At 42.1% G+C, this 22366-nt stretch overlaps 1 long non-coding RNA gene across 3 annotated transcripts; it reads right to left on the reverse strand.

Moving 5' to 3' along the window:
* Positions 1–58: 58 nt before the first annotated feature.
* On the reverse strand, positions 59–6592 carry LOC109304278. Of its 3 annotated transcripts, none has more exons than XR_002099331.1 (3): positions 5818–6592; positions 1820–1948; positions 59–1723 (listed from the first exon to the last, which is right to left on the reverse strand). It is a non-coding gene; the product is annotated as an uncharacterized LOC109304278 (long non-coding RNA). The 3 variants fall into 3 exon arrangements; XR_002099332.1 differs by lacking the exon at positions 5818–6592 and adding an exon at positions 2331–5805; XR_002099329.1 differs by lacking the exon at positions 5818–6592 and having other exon boundaries at positions 1820–5801.
* Positions 6593–22366: the final 15774 nt, after the last annotated feature.

Here is a 22366-nt window from a genome sequence, read left to right on the forward strand (position 1 = left end):
AAAAAAAAAAAAAAAAAAGGAAAGAAAAAAAAATAAAATAAAGCTTCTGGTTCCCAACTCGGAGCAGTCACTCTTTACAATTTATTTTGTCGTACATCATTTGATCACCATGAATTAGCAACAGCAAGAAAATGTACGAGAGAGAGAAGGGGAGAGAGAGAGAGAAAGAGAGAGAGAGAGAGCGCAGAGCTTTCTGCAAGAGAAGAAGAAGAAAAAATGTACGTGTGACAAATTATGCTACCAAGAAACAACACATCATTATCCTTGGGCCTGGGGCTCAGTGAGTCGTAACGAGAGTAATAGGAAATCCACGGTTGGGGAGAGAAACGGTCGTGCATGGCCAGTGGAGAGAGACCATACAGGGGGATGGATGCTGGAGAGACTCGCAAAATTATGGCTCAAGGCTATTGTAAAAATTGTCGAGCGTAAATGACTGCGATTTCAAACATCTTTGGAAGAAAGAAGGGGAAAAAGCGAGCCCCCCCCCCGCCTCCCTCCCTCTCTCCCTCTCTCTCTCTCTCTCTCTTCTCTCTCTCTATAAAGAACCGTCAAGTTTTAGTGCGCATTGCTAATTAGTCAATTTCTCTCTGCCTTCACAGGCTGGCGACTTTGCTGCTGAGCTGAAACTGCTAATTTCTGTGACCAGCTTTTTTCTTAGCTGTGATCTGGATGAATGAGTAGCTGTCTCACAGAGATGACAAAAATAAACTCTAATCCCCCCAAAAATTTCCACTACATCTTTCTCATGCATAGATTTATGATCTTCAAGCGCCCTGTGCCATATGCAAACTTTTTGTGTGTGTGTCTGGGTATATGCTGTTGTATTCAGGTTGCACTATATTTGTTTTCTGCCTTCCCCCCTCCACCTGGTTGTGAGGAAAATAACATCCGATCTCCATACTCGATATATATTGTCACTTTTTTTCTCCCCCCAACCCTTGGATTTATGTTGGTTTGACAGGGCACACCCTGCCTCTGTGTGTCATGGGGCTGGTTGTGGGGTGGAGGGGAGAGGGAGAAAGTCAGGCTAGTAAATGGTATTAGTGGTAAACCATTCCCTTTGCATTTGTTCCCCTGCACTGTTCAAGATTTATGATCTTGTTTGAAGGCATATTTTCTCTATCGTTTTGTCTGGTTAGACAACCGTCTCTGAACTTCACTGTCAGCTCTTCAACAGATAAGGGTTCAGAAGTCACATTTTTTTTATTGGAAGATTAGCATATTGTCAGATTTGTCTTTTGGTTTCGAGTCTTTGCCATGCAGAAGCCTGAATCAAAGAGTAGGGAAGCAGCTGCACTTTTACAAACGTAACCTTTCAACTTTCTGCCACATCTGATACCTTGGGAAGGTGCACTTCATTTTTTTTTACTCCTTCTGTTAGGCATTTTGGTTTTTTTCTTCCACCAAGGGGCATTTTGGTAGAGGACATGTTCTCCACACTTTATCTCATGATATATTGCACCCTCACATTTATAGCTTTGTTCTTCTGTTGTCAAATCTCCAATCGTCCAAACAAAAAAAAAGTATGCCCTTGAATGAAATGCACATGAAAGGAGACTGGAGAGCACTTACAGAAAGTTTTAGCTGGTGTGAAATCCATGAGCACTACACTTCCCAGCTAATAACAAGACTCTTGTCATTAAAATACACGCCAGGGGGGTGTTTCCTTGAAAGCCAGTGCTCATTGTCTTTCTCTTTAACTTGCAAAAGGATGCCAATGCATCTAAGGTTGGAAAGAAAACAAGCTGGAAGTCAGATTGTTCAGGAATTTGGAAGTCCCTGAAAACATGGAAATGAAAAGAGCCAGGACAGTTCTCACCTTCACTTGTTTTCTGGCAGCCTAAAAAATGTGTTGTACCATATCCTCCCATTTTTCCTTATCAGAAAGCTCCCTGCTTTCAGAAAGAATCTTCCTCTTCACATAGGCCTGCTGTTATCTCACTTATAACTGCAAGAGATTTAGAACAGATATACATAATGAAGCAGTTGATGCTACAGAGGATGGTGCTAGACCAAAGGAATAATATTATTGTACACATCTTCTAACACCATTTTCTTTGTTTCCCTCCTTCTGTGTCATTTCCCCATCCTGTGTCCCAGATTTGGATCCTTAGCTGGTTGAAAGAATCCTCATGAATCCTAAGATTCCCCCATTTCAGTAGTAGTTACAGCTATCAAGGATGTGAAGTGTCACTAAACTGTGGTAGATGGGAAGAGCAATTTTTATATCATCCTTGTGCTGTTGAACTTTACTGTATTACTGCTGTAATGGCTGTAAATAATCCCAGAGGGTTTTTGTATAGTTCTTCATTAAATGATGTGTCACTTACCCTTACACCACTATGGACTGCAAAAAATATGTCTTTGAAGGATTCAGCTGACCCAGCCAACGTTTTGCAGATTTTGGGGGCTAACAAAATTAAATGTTTTGCTCAGTAGTGGAAAATACCAGGGGTATTTTTTCAACTTTGCTACCCTAAACCAGTATCAAAACCAAGGCTCATATTATGTCCATAAACAATTGTTGGCCATTCATAAGCTATAATTGTTTAACCTTCAGCAATTATTTTTTTTCCTAGAGAAAGAACTGAATGACACCAAATTGGGCATTTTCTTCAGAACTCAGTGGGTTTAAAGGGATTTAAGGTCCTAAATTTTACTTGCTTTTGAAAAATTATCATTTATCTCTGGGTGGGGGGCAGGGGCAGGAGTTACTGTTCATCTCTTTGAGCCAGATTGCCTCTTCCCATGGAAAACCCTGTAGAAAGCTAGTAGGGGAAGAAAGTGTCATGTTATTTTTTCTTGTGAGGTTCCCCCATACCTTCAAGGAGCCAAACCCTCCATCTGTTCTATAGAAGGAAAAGGGAGGTGTTTCCTCCCCCTAACCCAACAGAGAGAAAAGGGAGCTTGCCCTCTGGGACTTTCAGATCACTTGAGACCATCACTGATTTCAGGCTATTTATTGAAGGTCACAGTCATCAGCACAGAGGCCTCAAGCATCAATGCTACTGAGCCCTCAGCTGGCCAGCTCCTGCCTTTGAAGAAAGTTCCACTGGCTGGAGGGCCCTAACTTCAGATTTCCCACTGGCTGCTGGGGAAGAATGATATATGTTGTAAATGCACCTTTTTCCTTTATTCCCCATGTATTGATTCCTGACCCCTATAGATGTCACCCCATAGGGTATTGTGGTGGGAAGGACAGTACTGAAAAAGACCTGAAGCTTCTGTATGGGAAGGGGGAGATCTTCATTCAAAGAGCACCAATATGAACATGTAAGGCCGTGTTTTTAAACTTCCAGTTAATGATAATTCCAATTACTAAGCAGAATGAATATTTTTAATACAAATTCTCTATTAAAGGATTATGATTTTTAAAATCCCCAGTAACATAGTTGTGTAAAATTAAACAACTCTCTATACACCTTAAGTTCTATGTTATTATATTTCCATATTTTTTGCCACAAAATACCTACACTGTGATAGACACCATCACACAGATCAGAAATCAGCAGGCTCATTTGCACAGGACCTTAATAAAGGCCGAAGGTAAATATCAATTTGAAATACCTCTCCGTCATAAAGGCTGGTGATAGGAACTGGATTTTAGCTTACTCCATTGTTCAATGTGCAGAAATTGCCTTTCTGTATTTGATCCATCCTGCTGAGCACTATCAGAGGTTTGCATCTCTGCCACTATTGCTTTTAAAATGGCAGCAGAGACGCGACTAGTTGTCAGTGCTCAGCAGGACTGTCCGCATGTAGATGCGATTTTGTGTTATAGTAAAGTAAAATTATTTTTCAGAACCTCAATAATCTTGAAAAAGTGTACAGAAGAGATAGATCATCACTTAATGGCAAAGACTATGTCACACAATGTGTTTGGACTGCACCTAGTACTTTGTGGATGCTGCTGTAATTAAAATAAACTAAGAAATGAACAAAAGCAATGTGCAATATAATCAGTAATATTGCCACACAGTCCATATGACCTTACACAATACATTTTGAGTTTTTTTTATATAACATACATAACTGTGAAAATATATCTGGTATTACACTTGTTACCATGACATATATTCCTCATACCTGTAAGAACAGTAAACCCTCTTAACCCATTTTTATGCCATGTATGGCAGGATAAAGAGTTGCTGTTGGGGTCAGAGCATGAGAGTGCAAGTCGAGACTTTAAGACTGTGTGATCAAAGACGAATCATTTAAAATACCTGTGGCTTAGTTTACACGTTTATATAAAATGGGTACAGTAATAATCTACAGCAATTTTATGAAGCTTAATTAATATTTGTAAAGTGTTTTGTGAGGAAAAGGGGATGAGTGTGTATACATCTGTATATACACAAATATTTACAGAAATATTTACACTAATCTACACATATTTAAGTAGCAAAATATTGTTATTATAAATGAATATATATTGAGGTGAGGTAATGATAACAGCCCTGTGCTGCAGAGAGTCATGATGTCACCTAATGCTATAAACTCAAAGCTCCTGCTGAAGTTTGAGGGAACTACTGTGTACACCAAAAGGATAGATTCTGATCTTCAAAGCATTGAATTGCACAGGGATAAACTCAAGATTTCTCCCCACTAGACAGAGGATTAAGTTATACAAAAAATAAAATAATTCAAAATATAATTATATTGGTGTACAACCAAAATGGCATAAAAAGTGTTTTATGCAAAACAAAAGAAAAGGTTATAGAAAACCAGCACCTTTCAAAAACCCAGTAAGCTGTATTGCATCTAAAAGCATTGTCATCATTTGTGGGACTGAATTTACAACTGCTAAAAGCAACAGCTAAATGTGTGGAAATTGCAATCAAAAGGTAGGGCAGGCTAACCCTCCAAGCATCTTTTCTGAATATGATTTAGTATTCATGAGCAGAGATGTAGTTAGACATGTGAGTCTGAAGCCCGGTAGAAGGTGCAAATCTACCCTGCCTTCTTTCTGAGAACTCATCACTTAAGAACATAAGAAGTGCTATTCTAAGTCAGACCAATCATCCATTTAGCCCAGTATCTTGTTTCCGATAGTGGCAGTAATGGATACTTTATGGATAGGTACATATGAGCTTTAGTGCTTGTTTCTGCACCTTGGGCCTAACTCAGGGACACACTGCTGTGCTTAAGTCCATTTTCATTAATCAAGCTATTTAAGCCCATGCCTAACTTTAAACCCACTGTTACGTGGTTTCCCATATAGGCATGCTTTTATGAAAAAAGGTCCGTATAAGCTTTCAACTTACAGTGAAAGCACTAGTGATCAGAGGTTAACTGGGCAGGTCTGTGCAGCTGGAAGTGGTGGTGCTGCATGGGGCAGCAGCTGCCGTGACTGCTGTTTTTGCACCACCCCCTCCCAAGTGGTTGCCCAGAAATGGTGTCCTAGTTGCCTCTCCTTAGTTATGCTACTGTTACTGATTTAAAAGTCCTGGCCTAGCACATAACTTTTTAATTAGACAAGGGAATTTCTGGTGCCATGTGGCAGATTCTTCTAAAGTCCTGGTCAAGGCCTATGGGGAGATATCCCCAGACTATTACAGTGCTCTTTTTCAATTCTTTTATATCCTGCTGTAACTTCAAGGTAGGATAATGCCTGTAATATATGGTGTGGAAGGTGCTTGTTAACCAAGGGTAGGCTCTAGACATAAGAAAATAGCTGAATTACAGTAGTCATAATTAGACTGAGCCTTTTTCCTGTAGTAGTATTTACCCTTTAAATTCAAAGTGGCTCTTACAACCCCACAGAAAGTACCAAATCTTATTTGTGAGAGAGGTTGCAGACCCACATCCATTCCCTACCTCTGAATCTTTGTTGAGGAGGCAATTTCATAGCCTGTTGCAGCTAGTCTTCAGATGCCAGGAATACCCCACAGATAACAGTAGCCCTTCCCATAGTACCTCTCTTGAACTGTCTCATGATTTGCCTTTTCCTCTGGGAAGGAGTTGGTCGGGTGCAGATTCACTGGTGAAGACATAATAATTTAAAATAAAATGTAGAGTTAACTTTGACCACAAAAATTTTACTCATTAACACAGTGGTGGGGGCATAAGTTAAACATAAGCATAAACAAGCAAGAGAATGCAAGTTATGGCTTACATTCTAACCTTATTTTGTCCATAACTGCAAAGTCTTGCATATAACATACTAACCTGACTGCTTTCTGCTGGGCTGTGGTTAAATAGTTCAACTTTTTCCTGTTGGCAGCGGAAGGAGCTCTTACTAGAGATTATGTATCATTACCTTCCCAGCAACCAGGGTTACCCAACTTTTTGAAGCACAGCTAAAACAGTATTTTCATTGCCAGAAAATGTGGATTTTTATGATAAGACAGCTAACTAGACCTGGAGAGATCAAGGCATTTCAATGTAGCTAGCTAAGGTCAAGACTATACTCCAGCTAACTACAGCTTCTGGCTAGTTGAGGTGAACTCCAGCTGGGGGGATATCATGTTGATCCTGATTATCTACATCAACATATGAATTAACTGAATAAGACTTCCAAGAGGCCTTTGATCTAGCATCCCACAATGTCCTCGCAAAGAACTTGGAGGATTGTGGGCTTAACTCTGAGTCAGGTGGGTGAGAAACTGGCTGCAGGATAGGAGCCAGAGAATCGTAGTGAATAGATCTGTGTCATCCTGGCAAGAAGTGGGCAGTCGTGTCCCACAGGGGTCGGTGCTCAGTCCAGTACTTTTCAACATCTTTATTAATGATTTGGATGTGGGGGTGAGGAACTCACTGGCCAAGTTTTCAGATGACACCAAGTTATGGGGAAGCGTGGCCATGCTTGAAGATAGGCTACAGATACAGGTAGACCTAGGCAGGCTGCAAGTTAGGTGGTTTGGAACCTGAAGAAGTTCAATGTTGAGAAATGTAAAGTGGCCCACCTCAAGATGAGCAACCCCCAACACACCTACAGGCTTGGCAGCACCAAACTGACTAGCACCACCAATGAAAGGGATGTGGGGGTAATAATACACCACAGTATGAATATGAGCCGACAGTGCGATGTTGTAGCCAGTAGGGCAAATAATACTCTGGCATGCATCAATCAATGTGTCTCCAGCAAAGCCAAAAAGGTGACTCTTCCACTCTACTCAGTGCTGGTGAGACCACAGCTGGAGTACTGCGTCCAGTTCTGGGCACCACGCTTTAACAAGGACGCGGACAAGCTTGAGAGAGTCCAAAGAAGAGTCACCCATATGATCAGTCTTAAAAGGCAAGCCATACGAGGAAAGGCTGAGGGATCTGGGAGTCTTCAGCCTGAAGAAAAGAAGGCTGAGAGGGGACCTTGTAGCGGCTTACCACTACACTAGGGGAGTACATCAAGGGCTGAGTGAGCAACTGTTCACCAGGGCACCCGAAGGGAAAACCAGGAGTAATGGCAACAAATTCCTGGAAGATGGATTCAGGCTCAACGTTAGGAAAAACTTCTTCACAGTCAGGGTGTCCAGACTGTGGAGTAAACTCCCTCCAGAAGTGGTGCAATCACCTACCCTGGAAATCTTCAAGAGGAAACTAGACAGTCACCTTGTTGGGGTCACCTGACCTCAGTTTTCTTTCCTGTTTGGTGCAGGGGGCTGGACCCAAATTGATCTTCCAAAGTCCCTTCCGGCCTTATAATCTATGAATCTATGAAACTGCTTTATCTCCACTAGTTTTTACAGCAAGCCAGCAAAGTGGTTAAGCTAAACTAAGTTAGGTGTCTCACTGTAGAAAGACACCTTTTGGCAATAAAGAGGTAGTGTTAGCTAGGGGTGTACCAGATGGTGAGAGAAAGTTAACAAGAGGAAAAGTAGGCTTTTGATTTGTTAGGTTGTTTGTGTAGCTCTTAAAAATGTAGAGAATGGCAACTACTAAGCAAAGTTAAAAATGCCATTGTTTCCTTTTCTTCCTGTTGGAGCATTTCACTTCAGTCGAAGTGCTCTGTCATATACACACATATATACACATACACATACACGTGTGTGTATATATATATACATACATGTGTGTATATACACACACATGTGTGCCACATACGTGTGTGTGTGGGGGGGGTAAAGAAATAAAATCACATGCGAGACTAGATGCCTCAAGCAACTGATGACAGATTAAAAAAAACATTTCTAGTCTAAGTTGCTGGTTCAAATCCAGCTTAAGTCACTAGAAACTAAAAATAATTACGGCAGGGTCATGTGTGCCAGTGTGGCATGTGCACCTCAGACTAGGCGTCAGGGGAGCCACAAGGGGCCCAATCCTTGTTGTAGCAGTGCAGCACCAGACCCTTCTCTGCTGTCAGTCCTGAGGCATGTGTGCACCCACCACTGGCAATGAGCTAGACCAGGGCTTCATGGTGCAGCTGCTTGCAGCCTCCCAACTGCCTAGTGCAAGCAGCCATGGTGGGTGGCAGGACCCTGCCCAGAGCCTGGGCTGGCTGTGGCAGGCAGCCAGGAGGCTGCAAGCAACCGCACCAGCATCTGCGGAGCCTCAACCTGGCTTGCTAGTGGCGGGTGCATGCACACCTTGGGGAAGATGGTGGGGAAGGGACTGGGGCTGTGTTGCCACAAGGTTGAGGCCCTTGTGGCTCCCCCGCTGTCTGCCCTGGCATGCTAACATCTTACAAGTTGAGGTTATGGGTGTTTTTGGCACTCTATCCAAAAATGTTGCTGACCCCTGAATTACAGTCTGATGGCTGGTGGGGGCCTGTGTGAGATGAATTGGTTATTTCAGTCCAGTTCCTGGTTCAAATAACAAAAGACATGATCACATTCGGCACTAACTGACATACTGTTGCAGTATAAATAGAGCTGCATAGTCGGGTCTAACATGAAGACTATACTGTCCTCTTCTGGCTTCAAACTGTCCACCATGGGCCTTATAAGTGGTTGCTCTCAGAACTGAATACAGGGTGAAGGAAACAGTATATTGGTCCTGTTTATGTTGTACCACACCAGGAATAATTATATCATGCAGAAATGATGAAACTAGCTAAAACTGAGGAAAAACACAAACAAAACCAGAAATTATATGTAATAAAATCTTACGTATTGTCAGGGCTCTATCGAACCGTACTAGACTGTCATCACACTTTGGATATGGCTGCCAGAACAACTCAGGTTAAGTGGGTGGTTTTCTCAGGGTGAATTTATACATTACATTTAGACCATAGTACGGGTATTTCAAACACAAATATCTGCACATGAAAGCTTGTTAACTCATGTTAAGTGCCCTCTGAATGTCTCAAAGTTACACTTCTTCAGGCAACGGTTAACACTTCTTCAGCCGAGGGTTAACTCTACCAAGCTCATATTAGGGTAACTTCAGTCTCTTCCGTAGAGATAAAATGAGCAGTTTGCAGTCCTTCAGCATCCCAAGATGCATAGCTCCCAGCACCATGCCCCGCACCTGCAACCCCAACCTGGAGCAGGGATAGAGCCTAGGTTTCCAGTTCCTAGACATGCCTCTGCTCGACAGCCTGTTTGTGGCAGGTCAGAGCTGTGTAAGAAAGAAAAGGTATTAACCCTTAATGTGTGACTGCTCACAACATGCTCTCACTTTAATATGACTTAACATTCCACAGTTTTAGTATGGTCTAAGTGTATCACGTAACTTTACCCTCACTCATGCTACTCTTGACCCACAAGACTTCCTTTGATGCCATGTGTTAATTTATGTCTAACAATAAGCAAAAACTCCAAACATCTCAAAGCTGAGAACTGACACTAGAAAAAATAGATTATAGTTTAACTCAACCATAAAAAGCTACCTGAGAGAGAAAAGGCTAAATTCACTGCTGTCATAATGGGGCATGATCCTAATGATTTCAGTGGAGCTCTACCTACTCACTCCAGTTATGAATCTGACCAATAGTCTTTTACTGGTGATAAAACAGACACAGGCAGAATGAAGAACACCCTTGTGCTGAGAAATTTCATTTTTTAAATTAGACATATTTTAGTTATAGGAGACTGCAAAAGTGGTTGAAATAATAAAACTTTTGGATTGCTGTAGTCCTTATCTTAAGAACAGCTGCAGTGATTTAAAATGAATATGATTAAAAGCAAAAGTATATATTGCACCTTGACTTTGGTTTCAGACCTGAATGGATTTTAACTGCTGAGCGACAAACCCTTGAAAATGGGATTAATAATGGAAATTTAGGCATGTTTTTAACCACTGTGATGCTGCTATAACCCTTACAGTTCTATACAGTCCTTGGTCCACTCACAAAACTCCCAATGATATACACCCAGCCTAAAAATACTGTGGTGATCCAAGTAATTTTGGAAGTTACAGTTCATCATATCATGAGATTTCATGCAATAGTTCCGTTGTCGAAAATAAATTTACCACATGGAATCTCACAACATATTGTGCAGTAACTCAGAAAATAACTTGGGTCACTATTACATCCACACATTTATTTATATATAGTATGTATGTATGCGTGTGTGTGTGCGCACGTGCATGTGTGTACATATGTATGCATTAACAGCATTTATAGATGCTGATCCATTAAGTCATTTTTTTCCTACAGTACCTTCAGACCTTTTGTATGATGCAGAAAAAAACATCATTAAAGCTATGGTTTGCCAGACAATTACTTTGTCAAATCTCAAGAAATTGCATAATAAATTGTATACATGCATCAAACATGAACAGCAGAGGGGTATAACAAGCTATGTATTTCCAGTCCACTTGTTCTTTCATCTAAACAGTAGCTTTTGTTTTGAAGAAGACTCCTATATTCTTTTCAGAGCCTTGCATAAAATGTGCATATACATTTATCTATCAAACTAAGTAGAAATAATTGAAACACTTAATATGCACAGTAATAAAGAAACGCACGAACAGCTTCATTATTAATGTCTATTGATTATTTATGTTTTCAAATAGGCAAATGTAGCTACTAATATTTTATCATGTTAGTCTATATGTGCACTTCGGCTTTACCTGTTTATTGGCAAATTTACTATCCACATTATGGGTGTTTTTATTGCTGTACACTCATTTGCTATGCGCATAACTGAGGTCAGTTTACGAACTGACTAGTGTTTACTCAATTTGATTACTATGTAACATTGCTGAGACTATTCTCCCCTTGGAAAATTAACTGTACAAGAAAGCCCAGTAAATCTTTACTTAAAAATTCCAAACTTTAGATTGATTTCAGCAGTGGGTCTGTATTGATCCAAAAAGCTTTGCGTTCCTAACTAAAAACTAATCTTTATTTCACCCTTTAGTGACTGCAGCCATAAATATGTTCACTCGTACTGGAGTTTAGTGGATTAATGGTTATTGGAGATTGTGGCTTCCAACTGAGGTTGGTAAACCTTAACCTTTGGAGGACAACATGAAGGCATTTACCCCTTGTCATCTATAATAGCTAGGTCTATTTTTGACAGTTACCTGAGTGTTAAAAAGGAGACAGAGCAGGAGATAGGAAATAAAGTGCCAACAGCTCTCATTAGCTATTAATCACTTATTAGACTGACTACTGTATCTGGACCTGACTCTTTTTCTGATACAGAAGCATTGAAATGAATCCATTTGTCTCATTCACAATACCAGGAAGGAAATCCAAAATTATCCAGCACAATTTTCTGTTGAGTTAGTCCAGTCATAGAATTAAAAGACAAAACCAATGCGCCTCTTGTTCTCATATTTTTGCTATTTGTGAGAGAGATGCTATATAAGGAAGCACAGCCCTTCTCACTGTTCCTACCAGAGGGCTTTCAGAGGCAGCTAGCAGGGAGCATTGCATTATATTCAACTAGGGTAAGATATTAGTTATGACTGAAAACAAAATTATATTGGTCGTTATAAAAATCCTAATTGCATTAAAGTTTTAAAGTAAGGATTATTCCTCAACATCGTTTTCAGAAATGGATGTCAATTAGTGTATAAGTTATGAATGATCCAGCCCTACAAACCCTTATTCATATGTCAAGTTACTTGAGAAAGTAAAGTAAGTGGAATGATATGACTAACAATTATCCCCGTGAGTGAGGACTGAAGGATCTAGCCCTAATTTTTTTATTAAAGATAATAGTGATAATTGAGTTCATAAACCATTTCTTTTATGAGCAATAAAGAGGAGGTTTCATTGGATCATGAAAAACACAACATGGTAGCTATCAACTGACAGAGTGAATAGATACAATTCAAAAATCATTGCTCAAGAAAGTATACTGATTTAAATGGAAAGCCTTCTAGTGCACAAAATACTGAATTGGACCCACAGTTAGTATAGGGAATTGTTTTTCACTGATTTGTGCCATCTCAAGACCCTTACTTACTTCTGCAAATATTCCCACTTGACTTCCCTGGGAATATTCATATGGCAAGACTGACACCAAATTTCTTGATGATCAATCTTTCTGTAACATTATTCTTTCTATTTCTGTTAATTTTTTATTTCCAAAATCAAGTTTCCAGGAAGGAAACTTGCTTTTGTAATAACACAGGATTTCATTAACTGGCAGCTGCAGCAAACAATTCTAAGCATTTGAAGTCCCTCAGGACATTTTCCCAATATCAAGGTAATCGGGGCCAATGGGATATAATCTGGGAACAGTTCCTACAACAGGTTTCTAATCTTGGACCAAAAATCATAATCCCAGAAGACATACTGATGGCTTACTGTGCCTTGACATTCTCTTCCAATATTAAGTTGTAAATTTTTCATCTGTTTTGTTCATTAAACTAAGTGCACTGATTCAAACATTTAAGCAAAGGTAAAGTGGTTGTAGGGAGATAGAACACCTGCTAGGTTAGGTTGCTACCCTTATTTTGCAATTTCCTTTGTCTTATGCTTTCTTCATTCCTCTTTATTCCTCACCCCTTCATTCCTTAGTTTCAAAATGCTTTGCAATTCACTGAGAAAGATTAAGGAAGGTTAATAAAGCATAGAGGCACGCTTTCAGAGCTACAACCCAAATTTCTTTGTATACTGTCTTTACCAAAGAGCTGGGGAAATTTCAGGGCTTCACACAAACTCTCTATTAACAGAGATAGCATCTGGACCCCATGAATGATAATAGATTTAATAATAATTCAAGGGCCAGGTTTTATTAAAGGCTCTTGCACATTTTGGAGGATTTTGGCCTAAATCTTTAGTCCCTTTCTTTGAAAAGTTAGCCTTAAAACTGTGAACTGGTTGTGGAGTGCAGAAGAAGCATGCTGCCACACACTGCTTCTGCAGCAGGAACCTGGGGGAACTAAATCTGACTCTCCCTTTCCTACATATACTTCATACAAAATGCTGTCAGTTAAGTTTACGGTGTATCCTAAAAATGCTAGTTCACTTGCCTTTGCCAAAAGCCTCATTCCTTTTGCATAGTGGTGAGATAATCGTGGAGAGAAATGGATTGCATTTGGGACAGAGGAAACAAAAAACTATTTCCCAATCCATCGCTAAATTCTAAGGCCAACCTTTCTTGTTAAATTGTTTAGCCTTAACTGAATGCATGTTATTGATGTACCCATAACAGCTGCTTCAAGGGGAACTGTTCTCATATCTCTCATTGATGTTCTACATGTGCACAGAGATATGCCACATAATCCTCTCAACCTTTCATCCTCAGATCTCCATTCTGGTGGGACATGAGAAGGACCAGAGGGAAGGGTGAGGCCAACTTACTGCTACATTCATAGGAGTGCAGAAGTCAGTCTGGCCCATCCCTGCCTCTACTGAGAGTTGGTTGCTCAGTCACAGCCCACAATAAAAGAAGTATGTTTCACTATTCAGAAATATTCTCTCCACGAGACTAGACTAGGAATACTTCTTTCATCAGCTAGGAAAGCATCACCAGTCAGGAAGGCTTGTTAACCTCAAATGTCAAAAGGAATTCATTTGAAAACAGACCATTCATGGGCGACTGGTGCCACCTTAGTCAGGGGGGGCACATACCCCCCAGCAACCATTCAGCAACCAGGGGGCGAGGGGTCCTGATCGTTCCAGGAAGCGGCCATGGCACTCCTGGAAGTGGCCGCAGTGCTACATCCGGGGCTCCCACTCTCTGGCTGGCACTCGCAGGGAGGGCACCGGCGCTCCCACCTGCCCCCCCGCCTGTCACCTAACCGGGGAGCGCGGCCTGTCAGTGGGTGCACCAGCACTCTCAGGGGGTGCACATGCACCCCTGTGCACCCCCTATGCATTGCCACTGTGACCATTCTTCATCAGCAGAGAGGACTGAATCTCTCAAGCATCACACAGCCAAAAGTCTGTAGAATAACTTGCATGATATTGAAATTTGGAAGACAGCTTGCATGCCATTTTTACTGCTGCAGCCTTGAAAAACAGTTGCAGCAGAAAACCTCCAAGGATGGGGGAGCCTACTGTATCAGGAAGGCAGTGGAGAAGGTAAAACAGTGAAACTGATTTTTTTTAGTTGGGGAAAGAGTATGGAACTGATACATTTTTTCAGGGAAGAGGAGGAATATCATGTGCATTCCCAAGGCAGAAAAATTTCTTGGAGAAGTTTGTTAAAACTGTCAGCACAACATGTGCTGTACAATAGTTAAGGGCTCACTGGGGCCACCCAGGGATATAATGCTAACTCTCTTGGAAGATTCAGGGCATGTGTACACATGCTATTAGCATGGAGCAATAAACTCTGGTGCAGTTGATGTGCTGTAAGTGTTTTTATCACATGGACTTGGTGCCCACAGGGTAGCAACACAATTGATTCGATCAACAGGAATAGCTGCTTTAAAGCTAATATGATGTATTGAGTTACAAAACTTTTTCCTAATGCTTAAATATGGATTTACATGATGGACCATAACAATTCCAAATGTGCCATTTATGTTTATCGTGTAATTAATAATGAGTTTTCAAAATTAGAATGCAGATCAAAATAGGTCTTTAAAATGCACTGTAATTATTCAAATGGCTTCTTGGTGTAAAAACGCACTTTTTGAATAGTCAAAAAATACAAATTATTTAGATTGTGTGCTCCTCTTATTAAGACCCCATGTGAGTAACTTGAGTAGTACTGTTCAATGGGAATACCTGCATACATAGCATTACTTTTAGGAGCAAGGCCTAAAATTGTAAGAGTACAAGGTAAGGGGCCAATTTTTGGACGCTACTAAGGACTTTGCCAGCACTGAGACCATATTACTATTTGTTATCAGGTAAGTATAATTTTATTAAAATCACCTGGTCCGTAATTCGTTGTTGTTTTTGTTTGTAATTCAGAAATTTAGAAAAATACATGCATTTCTGTTTGGGGACAAATATAAGGTTTTGGCTTATGACTAAGGGTCTACCTAACTCGAGGAGGTGGCCAGCCCATTTCACAAGGAGATCGTGGAGCCAGCAGCCATTTTCACAGGCTGATAATGGCACCCTCCCATGCCTCTGATTGCCCGAGGAGCCCCAGTAACCCTGCCCCTTACCACTAATTGGCTGCAAGGACTATCTGTTATATGGCTGTGCTCCTCATCGCTGATTAGTTGTGAGGGCTGTCCATTAGGGGTGTGTGAAGCGGGCAGTATTCAATTTGGATTCCACCCAATTCGGGGGACAGTAATTCGAGTCGATGATTTGGATCACTGTCCCAATTTGATTCAGCTGAATCTGAAGATTTGATTCTGATTAGGAGAATCAGCAATTCAGCCATAGACACAGCTTTATATGTTTTTACATGTACCTTGAGGTACGAGGCATGACTCATGAACGCTGAGATGGCAGGGCAGACGGAGCATCCCATGGGAGCATGGGGGACCCCCCTGTACCTCTCCAACTTGGTGATCAGCTATGGGGAGATCCCGGGTGCTCCCCCAGACCCAGGAGGCACCAGTCACCGAGCCAGAGGGTGGAGGGTTTCCCTGTGCACTCTACGGTGGACCTGGAAGTGGACTGGAAGTCCTCCTGGTCCAGTTCTGGGTCCGCCGCTGAATGCATGGGGGAAACCTCCCCACCCCATGCTCCTGTAGAATATTCCATCTGCCCCACCATCTCAGCGTTCACAAACCACACCTGGTATCTTGAGGTATGCAGAAAAAACATATAAAGCTGCGTCCATGGCCGAATCATTGAATCTCTTTGAATCTCTCCAAATTGATTTGGAGACTTCTGATTCAATTCGGAGAGATTAATGGGTCTCCTGATTCAATTCAGATTTGGAGATTCAGCTGCCGAATTGGGTCAAATCTCCTTCGAATCAAATAGGCAACCAAAGTTTTGCACAGCCCTACTGTCCGTCATACGGCCCCGCCCCTGACTACCAATTGGTGGAGAGGGGTGGTGCCACATGACAGGCAGCCCTCTCAGCCAATAAGTGGGGGGGGGCAGCCATCTTGGGCTCCCTTTTGTGTGGGCCACCCCCTTTCTTCCTGCCCACTGGGTGGGCTGCATGGCTGGGCTGCAGCTCTCTGAAGATTTCTTGCTCCCTTTAGGGAGCCAGCATTTTATTTTTCAGTAAGTTTTCTTATTTTTTTCTTTGCAGATTTCATGGACATTGCCTACTTTCATGGGCAATGCCAGATGTAATGATTTCTGCGAAATCCGTGAAATTGTGATTTTGGTGGTCCCTACTTATGACTGCTTCTTCACAAATGTTGCATCTCACTCCATCAACCTGCATCTGCACAACTCAGTCGGCCAACAATAACTTGCCAACTTGCACAGGCAAATTTTGCATGCATAAATGTGGGATTTTATGGAAATAATGCTTGATCCCCATTTGATATCTTGACCCTGTAAAGTTTCAGCACGAAAGTTATTCTTTTTATTTGTCTAATGTTCCAGCAGATTACAAATATTTCCATGTTCAACAAAGGACTCTCAAACCAATGCTCAGAACATGCAGTTATTCCAGGGGAGAAAATGTTACTTACCTGTGCTGCAAAAACCTCCAAAGCAAAAGGACCAAATATTAAATGTTTAAAAGACAAATATAAAACTCAAGGTAGCGTGGTCTTTTCCCACTCTGTACCCATCTAATTCTATGTAGAGAGGCCATCTTTTCCTTTCAGTTAATTATAACTTGCATTGAGTAGTATCATGGAGAGAGGCATAAAAAGCAACAACACTAATAGTACTCAAGAGGAATTTAGGAGCTCTATTGCAGAGCAAAAATGGCCCAGAGAAGTGTTGTGGCAATAAATGAGCCAGTTTGATACCAGCCAGAGTCCACAGACAAATGGATATATTTGCTGCATACTGGCCACACTCTTTCAGAATTGTGAAATAATGCTGTTTCTGGAGGGAAAACTCCACTTTTGGATTTAAAATGTGGTAGATTCATCTTGCATTAAATACACCTTAGCCACTGCATTATGATCCAAAGAAAGTTTTGAAATCTTTCTAAGAGTAACTTCACTAAATCAGTCAAGAAATGTAAAACCCTGAGGCCTGAGAACAGATTACCTGAAAGAAAGCCTTTTCCTTTATGTCTCATTAGACTGGTGAGCTGGCACACTCATACTGTCTTCCTAAGGCCTAAATCTTTGAGGTGATGGTAGGAATTCCTCAACAGAAGGCTCCTAAATACTTCCAGTGCACTATCAGAGATTGCATAGGGTGGGCTTCAAGCAAAATGAAAGGCCCATTAAAGATCTGTAGCATTTGGCTGATTGTTTTTATTTAGGCTTTTTTAACAGTTAGCTTGTGCAAATTTTCAAGGCCAAATAACGCCTTAAATATTTGGCATGGACAGGGAGCAATGTAGAGCCACCCCGCTGAATAACACACACAGGTTTTTTATGTTAAAGAGATTCCATTCCTTCCTCTTCTAACTGGCATGACATTTTTTGCACTATTTTCTTTTATCTGCAGTTCAGCTGCAGTAGTCTGTTGGTTGGTTTGATTCTGTGCCCATCCTTTTTCTTCTCTCTCACTTACTTTCTGTGGAGGGGGCAATGGCTAGTCTTCTTGAGGAACTTTTTGTTCTGTTAGCAAGTTACAACCTCTCAGAGAAATGTGGATAGGGAGTCTTTCAAAAAAGGGCTCTCAAGCTAATAGTAAGAGCAACCTTCTGGATCTAGGGCCGAATTAACACATAGGCCAGCATGTCCTGACTGGTGCGCCATGGCACACTGGTGTGCCATTGGACATGTCCAGGTGTGCTGTGGAATCTTGGGTGGGTGTGGCTCCCGGTGGTGCCACCACCACCGCCCCATGTCACCACCATGCCCCAGCTGGGCCCATGCCAATAGCCCTCCGCTGCTCCCGCTCTGCATTCAGCTGCTTGCCCCACCCCCTTCCCGGCTCCACATTCAGCCAGTGTGCTGTGGGACAGAAAAGGCTGGGTAAGTGTACCGTGGGATGGAAAAGGTTGGGAAATGCTGGCATAGGCAAACTAGGCACATGCCTATGGCCCTGAGCTGGGGGTGGGTAGGAGGGGGGCTGGTCCTTCTCCCCCACCCCTGTGGCAGAGGCACGAATGGCCCTGTCTGCCTCCCTTCCCTTCCCTTCCCTTCCTTTCCCTTCCCTTCCCTCTGCTGGCCTCGCTGTGGTGGCAGCTGCTTCCAAACAGTGACTCCAAGTCCCACACCCCATGGATGGTAGTGCCAGGGTGGTGAGGAGGGTCTCGACTGGCTCGGGGCCCATGAATTTGTTTGCCTAGGGTTAATCTGGCCCTGTCTGGATCTCTTTCATGTTTGTAAAATGCACTGCAACACCATCATTTCTAGGTTCACACTGTACCCTATATTTTTCTGCTCTGAGCAAAATGGGAGTGATGTGATCATAATTAAGGCAATGGCACAGCCATTACCTTAGGAACAGAACATGTGATTTTGAAGTGTTTTCTCATAAGACATACTTACATTGAGATGAACCTGAATTGTAACACTGAATCCAAACAGCTCACAGACATTGTGGAAAATCAGACCCAAATCTCATTTTTATAGCTAGACCTTTGCACTATGATAGACCTTTGCACTGTAACAGGCTGGATACAAATATTGGAGCAGTTAAGAGCCAGATCCAAATTTTGCATTACAAGCCTTCATTAGTTTTATCAGACTATGTTCCAGACACCCTACCCTCACAATGTAGCTGATCTGCTGGCCTGGCTGATTTCAGGCAAAGCCTATGCACTATTTCCTTGAGCATAGCAAAAACACTAGAAAACTCTGCAGACCTTGCTAGAAAGTCTCCACCCTTTTTTTTCTGTTTCCTTTCACTCCTGTAAGGAGATAAAGACAGTCTGCTGAGCTCCACAGCTCTAGCCTGTAGGAGTGAAGACATCCAGTAAGACCCAACAAGGGGGTGAAGGCAGGTTTACTCGAAGAAAGGGAAACCCACTAATCAGTACTGAAGATACCTAATGAGAGGGTAGAAATGTAAGGAGAAAAAATCCCAGATCTGTCACACATGTTAATTAAAACCAGAAGTGTATTACAATTTACTATGATTTATCATTAACTCAAATGGCTGTGCACCACGTGTAAGATTCTATGGTACAGTTACCAAAAATGAAAAACTCTTTCCCCCTGTACCATCAACTTTCTGCACTAATGGAAAGACTTAATGATTTACATTGTTCAAAGAATCATGGCAACAGACCAAATGGAATTCCACCTGGTCAGTAACGTAGGGTATCTCCTATCTGAACTGGGATAAGAACTGGTTTGCAGCTAATGGCCTCACAAGGTATGAAAAACTACTCAGGGGAGGTTGAGGTGGTCGCAGACCCTGAGGGCACTGAGAGACATGCAGCTCCCTGCTATAATTCACAAAGCTTCACAGAAAGCACCATGAGTTACAACGACCCCACCTCCCCCACACCCCAAGAGACTTCACTGCTTGGTTGGGGGAGGGCAGGGGAGGGGGGTCAGTGACTGAGCTCTATTTTGAAGATGATCCATCAGAGAGCGACTGTCTATCTGCCTGTCTATCCCCTATCCCCATCCTCCTGGTCTTCAGGATGGGAGGAGGGAAGGGAGGGGAAGGATCTCCATCTAGGGTTTGCCCAGCAGGTGCTGGAGGGTGGGGTGAATAGATTGGAGTTCCTCCGAGGTGGGGGGCTCCAATCCACCCACCCCATCTTTCAGCACAAGCTGAGCAAACCCCAGATGGAGCTCCCTCCCCTCCATTCCCCCCTCCCAACCTGAAGACAGCCCAGCCCTGCTCCTGGATTGGGACAAACAGCAATTAATAATGGCACTCCACTTTGGAGTGCCTTCATCTGATCCCTCATTAAATAAGGGTTAATCTGTCCCTTGATTGGGCACTTTGAGAGCGCTCTGCAGCCATGTGCTTCTGTCAGGGCATGGCTGTAGAGCGCTTTCAGGGGGCCAATCACACGGCAAACATAACTTCATCTGCGCCCTGAGTGCAATGACCTATATGTTTTATCAGTTTTTTGTGACTGGAAAATCACAAAAAAGCAAATTAAGGCAGTATGAAAAATAAATATGCAGCACAGCAATACATTCCAAGGCCTTAATGGCACATGCTACATAGTCTCTATTATCAAATGGAAAAAATGCGAGAGACAGGGATCAAAGGGTTAGCTTTTTAGTGATCTTGTCATGCTGCTTCTTAAATGATAATGTAAAGGTTTTAAAAAACATTTACCATAATTTCTACTAAGTGTCACAGCCTAGTGAACCATTACAAGTGAACCAGTTCACTGAACCGAACTGAAGTGAACAGATGGAATTCCAACCTCACTATGCTTGAGAGACGCCATGAACAATACAAAGTCTTCTTTTAAATCTCCTCCTCTGAGCTCATTACTCAGTGCAAATATGTGGTGGGTGCTACAGTCACAAAGGCTGTGGATCTTTCCTCCAGCAAGCCCTGATGTGCTGTATGATTTTTAGAAATCTACTTCTATTTTCACCCTAATGTAACTGTCTCTCTGTTTCTCATATAATAAGATGGTTGGATAAGATGGATGCCCTGATTTTAGTTTTCTAGGGTTTTATGTATCACCATTAATCTCATTTTCTCCAGATTTCACTTTATAAACCCAATATTTTGCTTGGAAACAGATGTTTATGCCCCTGCAGTCCTGAAATTCCAGGGAGATATATTATTTAGGCACTGTTGATGCTATTGCACTTGTTTCGGCTCCTTTAAATTTCCTTCCCTTCTTCTCTACGCAGGCATATAATTCTGCACAGCTATGCACGGTCTTGCTCCTTCTCCTTTACTTTTTTAGAGCTATTTATGAGTTAAGCTTCATGGAAATTTGGATCTTTATCGCAGGGCTGAAATTTCCACAGAGTTTTGTGATTTTGTTAACAGAGTGTGAGTCATCTCCTCAGGCCAGTAAAGGCCAGTAGGGTATCTCTAAGTTCCAACAGGGCATGTAAATCAGTTACACAGCAGCTCAAAGAACAGTCAGTCTGGTGTGGTGGCTGGAGGAAAGAATCTGTGCCCACTCTCTGGCTGAGAGACGCAGAATTGTTCAGGTGAGAGAAAATCATGCAATGAACTCCTGTCCTTCCAGGAGCAGCCACCTCCCCACAATCCAGCCTGGACACCTGGATGTCCTCAACCTTCAGGCTGCAGCTAACACTGCACAGGTGCCTTAAAGAAGAAAAGCATGTAGTCTTCTTTCCCCCTAGACAGTATGCATCATGCACAGGCATGGAGTGGTGTCTATCTCTTCCTCACATTTCCGTTCATCAGTGCCAAATGTGGATATTTACCTTGCAGTGCTTAACATCTTCCTTGATGTCATCATAAAGGATATGACTGACACACATAAGGTGCTTGGGCTAGTTATAGTTATGGGTTCAGAAGACTCAGTTGGAAGACTAGGGGGCTGATACATTGTCATAGGAAAAGAGGAGGACTTGCCCTTATAATGTGTGCTAAGGTCCAGAGCTCAGATTACTTGAAAAGTGTTCAGGAACCCTTGCTATGGAAGGTTCAAAGGTAAAAAGTCAAATGGTCCGTGGTCCATCCCAAGCTTTGGTTAAGTCATACTGTGAAAATCTATGCCATTCTAGGGAATGATGTAGCCAGTTTCATATCTGACCAACTTTGACTCCCCAGCGTGATTGACCAATACCCATATACAACTTGGGTTGACTAAGGCCACCAACAGATCCTTATTTGAAGGTCCGATGGAATCTGATCCACGATCCCAACAATTGCACCTCTTGCCATGCCACATGGGCATGGCAGAAGGCATGATTTTGGGATCAGGGATCATATTCCAATCACACTATACTTGCCAGTGCAGGGGGAATCCAGGATTATGACGCATGGATCACAATCCCAAGCAGCCCCTGCACTGCAAGTTGAAAGCTGAGTGCTAGACAATCAGCTGATTGTCACCTAGCTTCAGAAACCTACCAAGTCAGTTGGAGAAAATAGCAAAATTTCTCTGCTTTCCCCCACATTATTTCAGCTTTTCAAGTTTGTCTTTGCTAGTCCCACATACTGATACAT

The sequence above is a fragment of the Gavialis gangeticus genome, unplaced genomic scaffold (assembly GCF_001723915.1).
Source record: "Gavialis gangeticus isolate Ggan-Ray unplaced genomic scaffold, GavGan_comp1, whole genome shotgun sequence".
NCBI classification, from domain to species: domain Eukaryota; kingdom Metazoa; phylum Chordata; order Crocodylia; family Gavialidae; genus Gavialis; species Gavialis gangeticus.